Raw genomic sequence first — 12585 nt, 5'->3', positions numbered from 1 at the left:
ATAAGGGTGGAAGATCAGCTTAGGGAGTGAAGCATGAGGAACACCAATAGGGACAGTACAAGTCAGAGAGCTCCAGAGTGGAAAACAGCTTTAGGAGAGAGAGAGAACTCTAGCATATGGGATGAGGGAAAAGGTGTTGACCAAGGCCAGGAGCTGGTTGAGGTAAGAATGGAGCTTGCATGATTGCAAGAACAGATGAGGAAGCTTGTGCGGTCGCATGTGCAGTGTATACACTGTGGTGGAAACCACCTCCCAGCCGAGTGCCAAGATCCTAGATCTAGGCTGTGCTCAAACTATGGTAGGTTCACTCATGACCCATTGCATTGTAGATTGCCAAGGAGATTTCCATATGCGTAGCAATACAACCCTCCATACTTAGGCAACAAGCCACCTAACCTCTTTGGCAGGGGAGCCCAACTGGCACTTCCAACACCAAATGACAAAAGACTGGCCATTCCTAGGCTAGAGATGAACCCAACAAGCATACCCATACCACTAGGGCCCTATGTAACCCAACCATCGATTGACTCTCTTGTTCACTATGTGGAAGAATCTAGTGAAGAGGAAACCTATGTGAACCCATACATCTCCTATGATGAGGAAGGAAATCCAGTCCTGATAGACTATTCACCAATACCGGTAATGGCGCTAGGTAGAAGAAGAGGCAGAGGCTTTGGAGGACCAAGTCAAGATCCAATCTCATGATGGACATGCGGTCATCCAGGCCATATTTCATCATGCTGCCCGAAAAGGGAACAGGAAAACAAGGATAAAGTTGACCTCCGATGCACCGAGTGTGGAATCACACACCTATTTCCTGACTGTCCTAGACGGAAGCCATCAACTAGTTTTGCCAACGTGCCCTCCGTACCCTTGGGGCTACTCGGTGTGGAGACCTTTGGCAGTGAGGATACGCCCATCCCACTGCATGTCATGACGCAAGCACAGACAAAACAAACATGCTTCTCATTGCTTGGGCTAAGTAACCTGGATGTAGCCTCGTTGGAAAAGAAAAGGCGGAGGAGAAGGAGAAAGATAATAGACGCAAAGATTACCCTTAAGACTGAGGAAGCCACAACTCTAGTGACAAGAAAGAGGGTTACTGATGCAAAGGCAAACACTTCAGTCCCTAAGACAACATAACTGGGAAGTGCCAAGGTAGGGGAATACCCCACCCCAGATAGCAACTCGAGGCTACAGCCAAAGTCAAGGAGTGGGTCAAGGATGCCCGGGAACACCTTAAAGATGTGGATCCCATACTAGAAGACCAAATGGAAGACCTCTCTAGTGTGAGTATACTCGTTTCACCATCGCGACCTCAATCGGGGAACGTACCCACACCACGTGAGATGCCATAGAAGGCAAGACCAGGAGGAAGCATATCAGCAAGCTAATCATGACATATGGCCAAAGAGTGCAAACCAAGGAGGAAGCAATCGCCTAGCAACCTCCTCACCACTTTAGTAACCACTCCAGTAACCGTGAGCCTAAGAGATTTGCTTTGGCAACACCCTCCCTTATGGCAAGAATTAAAGCATTGGGTGGAGGGAAAAGGGGAGCATACTGCCGACCGCTGACTTGCAAGGGCAGGACGTAGTCATGCTGTCAAAGAGTTTTCTGTTTATGATATAAATCATAGAGTTCTTATGTTTGCAGAAGAACTTCATTAGGATTCACATGAGGAACTTTCATACATAATTTAGTCATTGTTACCCAACATCCGACTTAGATATCACTTAATTTCATAAGTTCTTTTGTAGCTATCATACAATTTTCAGTTATACAATATATATTGACAAAAATTAAGTCTATGGGAACCCACAACTTGATCAAGTGGAGGTAATTGACAGTCTACAGGCTAAGTCACATTGGTTCAAGAGGAAAATTTTCCTGGAAATCAAGAGAAGTGCCAAAAGTCCACTAGGTTTGTATGGGACCTGGAATAATGGACTTATATGACTTATAAGTGACCTAAATGGTCAAACTGAAGTGTGGGAGCTGAAGGGAATGCAACCCACATTTTTTGACACAAAAATCAGGCATGCATACATGTGGCTGATGGAGGATGAACTGTGGGCTATGGTGCATGCTCCAAAGCATGCAAACTCAGGGCAAACTGAAGCTAAAGAAGGAGATACAAACAAAGAAGGTGAGAGTTCTTCTTGCCCGTCCATTTGGTATGACGAAAATGAATGGTATGACATTCCATAAAAGGGAAAAACCTGAGGCAAAGTATTCACCCTGCTCTTATGTACATCTTCTTTCATTCTTTTACCATATTCATGGTCCAATGAAGTCCGTCTTCTACCCAAGTACTTGAGTGACTTTGGGGGCAAGCAAAGGGGAGCATTTTGAAGGTGTATGGGCTATTTTGGATTGAAAAAACTAGTCATAAACAGGGCATCCCACTGTTCTTGTCCATTTTGATGAGAAAACAAGTGATCTATGCGGTTGTAAGAGAAGGAATTGACCTCTTAACATCAAGGCTTCATATGTGAATGATTAGAGAAGCTTATTCTTGGGATTATGTGCACTTTTGGAGCTTGATTATGGGCTAGAATTACTGTTTTAAAGCAGGGTTGAAGTAAATTTTATGCTTTGTCAATGCATGTCATGAGTTTTTGATCTATGTCTTGGATGTACTAGAGTCTACCATCAAAATACTTGTATCTTGGAGTTGTTGTCCATTAATGTTCATGAAATAGAAACTCTTTGAGCTTGCATTTGGAGTATGCATTTGGATTAAATCTGAGATAATCCCTAAATGTATTAGCTTATTATCCATATATGCATTTGATGTAATCAAGACAAAGTCTTTCATTCCATTCATGTATGCTAAGTAAAAGAAAAAGCTTGAGGTTTTCTTCTTCAACTAAATCATCTCAAAAACCCAAATCTTATCAAACCCCCATAGCTTTTCAGCTATGGTATGAACTCGAGGAACAAGACAGACTGGAGAGAGAGATAGAGTTCCTAGCACAGGAAAGGCCGACAATCCTCACAACAGAAGCACAAAGGTTGCAACATGAGGCACAATGACTGCAAGGTGCATTGGAGATTGCCAAGGGAGACACAGAGGCCCTCATGGCCATGGCCTTCACACAAAGAAGATTGCACCTTGTAGAGATCCAAAGCCACGAGCAACTAGCGCAAGAAAAGTTAGAACTAATTGCTGAGGTAGAACAGAGATTCAGCATTGCAAATCAAGCAAAAGAAATCATTGAAGAACAGATGGCTCGGAAATCCAGGGAGTGGAACCAACTCTGGGTCTTAACAAATGAACAGCAACAGGTGGTAACCACCTTGGCAAGTGACTTGGAAGAGGAAAGAAAGAAGATGGAAGAGAGAGCCAATGAGTGGGAAAAGAACAATTTTGAAAGGGTTAGGCAATTAACAAAACGCTTGGTGGTGGTTGAGTGCAAGAGAGTGCTTGCCAAATCCAGGGTAGAAGTTGCCGATGTATGCACCAACGCACAAAGGCAAGCCTTTCTCAGCACAGTACTACATGTCACCCAAACAGAGGGCAATGATTCAATGGAGAAGGTATGAAGGAAGCTAGAACTGACTACCCGAGCGCTAAGGTATGGCCTTCAAGAACGGGAGCTTCCAATAGGCACATGAATCACGAAAGAGCAGCAATTTCACTACCTGCGCCATGCTCACCTCTCCACTGTTGAGCTTAAGGAACTTGGGTTCAAAGAACAGGAGCAATCAACACCACCACCACAAGTGGCCCCAGCAGTGGCCGAGCAAAATGTCGAAGAGGGTCCGAACTTGGAGCAAGATGCTGAAGAAGAACAACAAAGAATGCCCAGTTTGCCTCTACTAGACCTCTTGCCTGAAGAGCCCGAAGATACCCACATGTCCGAGCGCATTGTGGCAGCTAGAAGAAGAAGGCAGGAACTGGCAGAGGAAGCCCAACGCAGAGCACGGTCATTGCCCAAACAATTCCCTGAAGAGCAGGTGCCATTACGAGGAGATCCCAACCCTATCGATCGGCCTAAGGAATTGGTCATATGGCATGACTGGGAGTTCTAGACGAGACCATTTGAGCTTTCATTTGCTTATCCACACTCTCTCAACCGTGTGTTCCCTCTAGGCATTCAAGTCAAGATCAAGGACCTGGGCAATGATTTTGCAAACAGGTGGATAGAGGAAAGGAGTCCCATAATAACCAGGTGGAGGCAAGAGCTTGCAGATTACTGGAAGGACAAGGTAAACAGGGTTCCCAAAACTGTCCAAGGCTACGAGGCACAGCTGAAGTGGCGGAGGAGGATTTGGGATGCCAATTTTGACAGCTGAGCTACCTTCTGTAGCTCACTTCCTAAAGAACACAACGACCCCATCTACATGCCCTACCCCCGTAGGCATGGAATTGATTATGACAGAACCATTCATGGGGATTTTGACTTTCCTATAATATATAACGCAAATGCTCGGAATCCCAAGGAATGCCTAGTTTTTAGAATAGAGGATCTCCTCCCATCTATCAACCGCTTCCTTGTGGATTTTTCTTCTTGTCCGGATCCAGCCTTCCTAACCACATGTAATGAACGAGTCAACCAAGGCAACTGACATGCCTTATTTGCAACCCAACCAGGGTTCTTTTATTCTTCCAATTCTTTACTCATCTCCCTCTAACCAAGTTCAGTTGACACATTTGGAAATGCAAGACTTTTCATCTAGGCCTTCAGGATACAGTCTAGATGCATGCGTCCCTTCCATCTCTCTTAGTGCGGTACTATGCAGAGTTTTCCAATCAAACTTACCCATCATGCACATGGTGTGTTAAATCTTAGGCTTATCAAATTCCTATTGATGCAGAGACATATAGTCGAGGAAGCCCACCTCCCTCCCCTCTTTTTTGACATCAATCTAAGGATAGATAGTAGGGCCATGACTAGATTAATGATGAGGGCAACCTTGCTTCCCTTCTTTTGCCTAGAAATCTTAGAGAATATGAATGTTATCCGCTTCATGATGTGCAATCATCCCTTCTTGTCATCCACACCTCTGAAGGCCCGGGCTGCTATTAAAGAATATCTACAAAGTCGTGCATTCCTATCCCAATGCTTGCGACCACCCCGTACTCCAGTTGAAGGTGATAGGCACTAGCCAGAATGCCTTCTTTGTATGCAATTCTCCCAAAAAAAAAAGCACGAGGGCTCACTTTGCTCACTACACCTAGGGTTCACCCCTACCCTCTCCCCCCACTTCACGCTTAGGGCACATCAAGGGCAGGACTTCCAGACCTGTCACCCTAAGTTCTGCACTGCACCTCCAACAACACACAAACTGGGTCCTTAAGTGTGTGACATTACCAAGGGCCTACCCAAGGTTAGACCCATCTCCCAGTTCCACTACACATGCACTTACACCATACCGTGAGACAGACACACCCCTTAGGGAGTGCACAACTTTCTCTTACAGGCTATGATCATGACTCAATGGCTAGCGACCGAGCTAAGGAAGATCATCCACGACATCTACTAATGAATAGGAATTTTTCTATAAGTCGGACAAGACACCATGATAGTAGCTTCAGGAGCTTTTGCATACTCCGACAGTTAAATGGACCAACATGCTTGATGTGGCCGACCATGTGCCTGCTGATGGCTACCATGACTCAACCAAATCAAGCAGACGAAAAACTCAGTGATGGACCCACCATTGGCATAGATCTTGGAACCTCATATTCTCCAAATGATTACAGAGCCCCGATTTTGATAGCTGTCGTAGAAGGGGAGCTACAACTGTGTGACAAATGTTGAGCATCTTCATGAAGATCAAAGCACGCCAAAATCTCTCTAGTCATTATTAATCAAACTTCATCACCTCTCATTCACAACAGCACCTTTTGATTGTGGTCATCTACCCACCAGTTCCACTTAGCAACAACACAAACTACCCTACTGCTCCCCACCCCATTGCCATGGGACTAGCACTGAGCTAGAAGGGGGGTAATGTTTATCACAGCACATAGGATCAAAAAATGGAGCAGAGGAGCAGAAAAAATGGAAGAAGGAGATAATCGAAAGGGCACATGAAAAAGGAAGGAAAAGGAACCCCTGATGGAGGTCAAACCTTGAAAATCTGAATGAGGACCTCTCTAGAAGGCCTCAGTGTTGCCTCGAGAAAAGAAAAGAGTAAAAGTGCGCTATTAAATGTGAAGGCACTCCCGAATCCTTGTAAAAGAGTGTCGGGCTCACTCCTGTGCAAATTGTATGCATTATTTGGGAATGGGATAAGTTAGAACGGTGTCGGAGGGGTTTTTGTCAAAAGGTCGAATCCACCGGGGATCAGAAGTAGAAGTAAGTAGAGATAGGAGATGGAAGAGAATATAGAGAATACCCAAGTGGTAAACACGAAAAAAAAAAATCACAATGAATTGAAACAATATGTATTGAAAGAACCTGGAATCTTTGCTCTACTCAGAACCAATCTCCAAGCATTAGTTCTCTTGGAGCTCCTTCGTAGACCTAAAACGTGGATCAGAAAAATCAGCTCTTTCTCTACTGCACAGAACCCAAATCTGATGGCTCCGTTGGCTCTGAAAGGGGGGTAAAACCCGAGGACACTTGATCATGGATCTCCCAGATCACTCTTTCTTTCAGTTCAATCTGCAATTTTCAGCCTGTTTACAGCGATCGTGACACGCGCGATTTCGTCAATCTGTCCTTCTTGTGAAAATTCTCTAACTGGCTGAAAAAGCAACTAGCTTTTTGCATGCCATCCTAATCTAGAAACTTTTTCTAACTTTTTCAGATTTTTACAATAAATAATATCAAAAATAGACTTAAATTATCCAAAAATCTAGTATTTTCAGATAATCCATGCAACTCGCACTAGTACTAATGGCTCAGATCACATTGACTCTCTAGATCAATAGAGAAGTCGGATGATGATGCATTCCATACATTTTCACACTATGTCCTCATAACATCACGACATCCACCCCCTCTGAACCTGCATATCCTTTGGTATGTGCTAAAATCCTAGTTGTCACTGGATTCTGAGTCCAGCTCCTCATCCTCTACAACCATATCCTTTACTTCTTCATCTTCCATATCTTCCTAGCTAGCCCCTGTATCATGGCCACTATTTTCTTCCAATTTTGGCAACTCATAAGCAGTAGATTTCCGCCTTTTGAATAACTTGATTCTTTTCCCTGCTACCAAAAGTTTTATGGTTGTCCCATCCAGCTCATTTAATGCATAAGTAGCATTATCAAACCCTTGTCTTACCACATAGGGTCCAAACCATCTCTTGGAAACTTTACTCATGGCACTATGCTGGTTATCTAACCTGCTATCATAAATCAATACTCAATCCCCATCTTGTATGGTTCTTGGTCTGAGTCTATGTCTTTTGTCAAACCATTTCTTGTTCTATATCCTTGCTACCCTTAACTTTGTAGTTGCTACCTCTATGTTTTCTGACTTTCTTTCCAACTGTCTAATGCGTAAGGCCAACAACTCCTCTCAATTCAACTCCTCCTCCCAAGCTAACAGACTCCATGTGACAGTCATCTCTTCTATCGACATGATAGGTTTTTGACCATACATCAATTCTACAGGCATATATCTTGTAACAGTACTATGAGTTGTTCTGTCAACCCACAAAGTATAAGGGAGCAATCATGGCCACTCTTTTATCTTCTCTCCACATGCTTTTGCCAATGCCTTCACAATAGGTGGATGACCTCTTTCACTTTTGCCATTTCCTTCACGGTTATAGGTTGAAGTTAAAGCAATCTTTATCCCCAACCGTGCAAAGAAATCATGAGCTTCATCTGCATCCAACTCACCCTTATCTGCTGTAATTTTTCCCACACAGCCTTATCGACAAAAGATCTCTTCTAAGAGAAAAGTACATATGGCATTTGCCATCTTAGTACGTAGAGCTCTCCCTTCCACTTGATTAGTCAAGTCTTCATGAGCAAGCACAAGATACCTCATTTGTCAAAGACCTGTAGGCATTGTGACCAAATCCACCACCCACTTAAAATGAAGAGACAATGGATATGTGGGTTGCAATCCATCTTGATGTCTCACAATTGAATACATTTGACATGTCGTACATGTTTCCACAAAGTGAGCAACATCCTTATACATACCCTGCCACCAATATCTTTCTTTGATCATTATAAAAGTACCCCAAACACCTCAATGACCAGCCCACAAACTTTCATGAAATTCTTGCATTACTTTTACTTGTGAAGCTCTGTCACCCAAAACTCGCAATGGCATACCCTGTTTCTTTTTAGCATGTTTCCATAAGTATCCATCTTTTAAGAAAAATCCATAGGCTTTCCTCTTGATCTTCTTAAACTCCTCATCTGACCATTCATCTCTCTTTGTTAATGTACTGAGATATTGATCAATTCTCAGCCATTCTCCTGCATATTTGTCTTCCAGAAACACTTCTGCACAAGATGCAAAACATCTAAAGTGTCTTGTCTTGTTTTTTGGAACTAAATGCTTCTCTGTCAAGATTTCTATTTACAACATATAGATTTATTCAGAGACACTACATGGCATGAGATCTTCTCTAGCAGTCACAATTTTATGCTTTTGTCTCTTCACACCTTCAAACTAATATAGGATTGCATGAATTTTACCATGGCATGAGTTCATGGCTCAGAGCCTTAGACACAGGATCACATTAATTTTTATTATGTTAACCAATTTGTTTAACTCAGGATAGCCCTTGTCCATTGCAAAAATGGAGCTGCAGAGTGAATGTTTCTCATAGCCTTCCTCTTTGTTTTTCTCATATGGAGAGTTCCAAAGAACTTACTCACTTTACTTTGCCCATCCATGCCATTTCCTTCAGTTCCATAGGCTCTTTGCTTGTAGTAGGAGAAGAGGATGATGGCATCAAGATTATCAGTACCAGTGACAGCTCTATTGTGAGAGTCCTTAAAGGCCGCAATGCACCTATCATTAGCCTTGCACTTGACCCCAACAATGAGTTTTTGGCATTAGCTCTGCTAGTAGTGATGGCTCTATCATGTGCACAAAATGTTTATTTTCTGGAAATCTATGCAAAGTTCTTTTGTGGACACAATGTTGCACCAGATGTTTCCCAACACTCGTAGTCTCACTCTTTACTCTCTAAATGCAATCAAACATTGCAACATTTCATTCAAGTTCTTGTTTTGTGGAACTAAATGCTTCTCTGTGAAGATTTCTATTTACAACATATAGATTTATTCAGAGACACTACATGGCATGAGATCTTCTCTAGCAGTCACAATTTTATCCTTGTGTCTCTTCACACCTTCAAACTAATACATGATTGCATGAATTTTACCATGGCATGAGTTCATGGCTCAGAGCCTTAGATATAGGATCACATTAATTTTTATTATGCGAATCAATTTGTTTAACTCAGGATAGCCCTTGTCCATTGCAGAGATCGAGTTGCACAGTGAGTGTTTCTCATAGCCTTCCTCTTTGTTTTTCTCATATGGAGAGTTCCAAAGCACTTACTCACTTTACTTTTCCCATCCATCCCATTTTCTTCAATTCCATAAGCTCTTTGCTTGTAGCAAGAGAAGAGGATGATGGCATCAAGATTATCAGTACCATTGACAGCTCTATTATGAGAGTCCTTAAAGGCCACAATGCACCTATCATTAGCCTTACACTTGACCCCAACAATGAGTTTTTGGCATTAGCTCTACTAGTAGTGATGGCTCTATCATGTGCTGGTGCCTATCATCTATCAAGAAAATCCACACATTGTACCATGCTGCACCCTAGGAGGAATGAAATTTCTTGGCATTGAAAGGGAGATGTCTTGGTAGTTCTTGGCACAAAAAATGGCATGGATGTGATTATGTATGATTGGGATACAGGTGAAAAGGTCTTTAGCCTCAAAGGTGGGCATTCAGCTTCAATTGGCTGATTAGCCTGGTCACCAAATGGCAAATACCTTGCAACTGCATGAGGTGACAATCAAGTCATCATATGGGATGTGGATAACATGCAAGACATATACTACCAGAAGTTTGAATCTCAAATCTGCAGCTTAGTGTGGAGACCGAAAGGAAATGCTTTAGCCATTGGTGACTTGAATGGAAAATTTGGTATTTGGGAACTTGTTGTTCCATCTCACATGACCCTACCTGGTAGTGATGCTAGTTTTCCTTTAGTTATTGATAGAGAAGTGATGCTACACTTCAGTGATGATGGGGAGGATGGAGAGTAGCTTCATAGTGAGGAAGAAGGTGGATCTTCACCTGATAGAAGACCCAATTCTCCTTCACATCCTGATTTAAGAAAGAAGGAAATGAACAAAGGTCATGACAGGCTCCAACAGTCATTCTATTAAAGTTGAGGCTCTGCTCTAGAATAAAAACATAAGCTTCTCATTTGGAGTCACTATAGGTGGACACCTAGTGCATGCATTACAAACTCCTTTTCAACCTTGCTCTACTATGCCTAGTTCAGGCAAGCCCCATTTTATTTTTTTCAATCTCATAGGCAGCATCACCAGCTGTTAGAATGAAGAGCTATCACACATAGAGGTGTTTTCTCCCTTGCAATGTTCTCATAATCAGATGCATGATGATCATTGATTACAATAGTCAAACCAGGCTCTATTGCACCATTGATTTTTCTTGGGGATTTGTAGGTGGAGTTTCATGATGCATGGAAAGGGGTTCCTATGTCCTCAATGATAGACTATTTTGGCTTCAAAATGGCTGCTATGAATGATAGTGGCTGCATTTTTGCATCTCATAGGAATGGGAAAAAGAATCCAAGTACCATCCTTTATCTGCCTTTAAGTAGCTGGGCAAACAATAGTGAGGTCCACCCATTCCATTTCAATTAACTTTTTGTGCAGTATTTCTACTGTGCTTCTCATAAATGAATGATGGAATGATAAGTTTTCTTGGTAATGATTCAGTGATCAATGCGGCTTGCAACAGAGGAGGAGGCAAGGCATTAGCTCTTGGATGTGGATGGGTAGCTGTCTCAACTAGTCTCAACCACCTCCGACTATTTTTTGAAGGTGGTTTGTAGGTGCTGCCTCATTTTCAAAGTCTGAAGTATGAATATGATCTTGAATAAAGCTACTTGTGACTTGGCTTGATTGTTATTCACTATTGTCATTTGTATGTTGTAGACTTCCTTGCTATCTTTGGTAGGACCAGTGGTCACCATGGCAGGTGAGAAGGAGCTTCTCCCTATTATTCTACATGCAAGATCTCCCTTGTCTTGTGACTAGCAGGTAGATGCACCTTATGTCAAGCATAGTCGTAATACTGCAAATAATTGTTGTCTTGGTTTGTGATGAAATTGCATGATTCTTTTTCTTTGATTGTGTATTCATTTCACGTGATGCAATTCACGATATTCAATGTGGCAGAACAATGAAGAAAAGTGTTGGAAGGGCCATTTTCCTTGAGTCTTTGCTCTCACCTTACTTGGCTGGGTTTTAGCGACACTGGTTTTCTTAGCTCATATGATTCCAAGGTGCTGATTATTGGATCCATTCCAAAACTGATCGTTTCTAGATTTTAAACCTAAGCTCTTTTAGGCAATGAGAAAGTTGTCTAGTAGATTGGATAATGAGAAAGCATATATATGTGCATAGAGACACTATTGAGCCTCTTTCTATTCCTTGTGCATGTCTTTCTTGATACTTATTTGTGCTATCTTAAAGGGCTTTGATGCAATGTTCAATATTCTTCAAGAAAAGCTGGAAAAGTACCTGAATCAGTGGGAGGAATATTATTGAACTAATTGCTTCACATCTCTAGTTGAATCTTCCAGTATTAAAAAGGTGTGCAACTGAATTGCAAGCTTGTTATCACTCTGCTTTCCCGTTTTTAAAGCTATAATTAAACTTTGTGCATGGTTATGCTTTCTTATGCCAATATGTACTGGTACAATGTTTGGTCAGGCACTTTGCTGGAATTTACAAGCTTTTCTTTTCTCAATAGAATTCTTCTTTGCTTAAGAAGGAGACAGATAATCTAGACAGTGTATCAAAAGAGGAGAAATTGGATGCAGAACTTGAATAAGTTCGTAGTGAGCTACACAGTGTATGTTAATGTTTTATGTTCAAGGTGAGACATGCACCTTGCAAGTTTCACTATATACATATGACTACACATGATTTCATTGTGCTTTCTCAAACACTCTGGTTGGTATATGTGTGATAGGTTGGGAAAGAGTCAGCAAGAATACACAAGGAGATGCACAACTTGGAAAGATTTTTAACTGTAAAGAAAACACATGAAGATGCTCTGCAGGATACTATAGTATAGCTTAAAGGTGAAGAGCATCATGACATGCTAGAAGGTACAAATTTCTAACATTTTATTGTAAGCCATAGTTTACATAAGGGTTCCCGCATGAAGAGCCCAAAGATGCCCATATGCCCGAGCGCATTGTGGCAGCCCGAAGAAGAAGACAAGAAACTAGCAGAGGAAGCCCAACGCAGAGTATGATCACTGCCAAGACAATTCCCTGAAGAGCCTGTGCCACTACGGGGGGATCCCCATCCTATCAATTGGCCTCAGGAATTGGTCATATGGCATCAATGGGAGTTCAAGACGAGGCCATTTGA

The 12585-nt window shown here is 42.1% G+C and overlaps 1 pseudogene; it reads left to right on the top strand.

Moving 5' to 3' along the window:
• Positions 1-11751, top strand: part of LOC148028496 (protein ENHANCER OF LHP1 1-like) — a 39777-nt pseudogene extending 28026 nt beyond the window's left edge.
• Positions 11752-12585: the final 834 nt, after the last annotated feature.

The sequence above is a fragment of the Lygodium microphyllum genome, chromosome 11 (genome assembly GCF_053477565.2).
Source record: "Lygodium microphyllum isolate KBCC chromosome 11, Lygodium_microphyllum_v1.1.10, whole genome shotgun sequence".
Classification (NCBI taxonomy): domain Eukaryota; kingdom Viridiplantae; phylum Streptophyta; class Polypodiopsida; order Schizaeales; family Lygodiaceae; genus Lygodium; species Lygodium microphyllum.
Note: the sequence above shows the minus strand (reverse complement) of the source record. Positions and strands in the feature narration are given on the sequence as shown.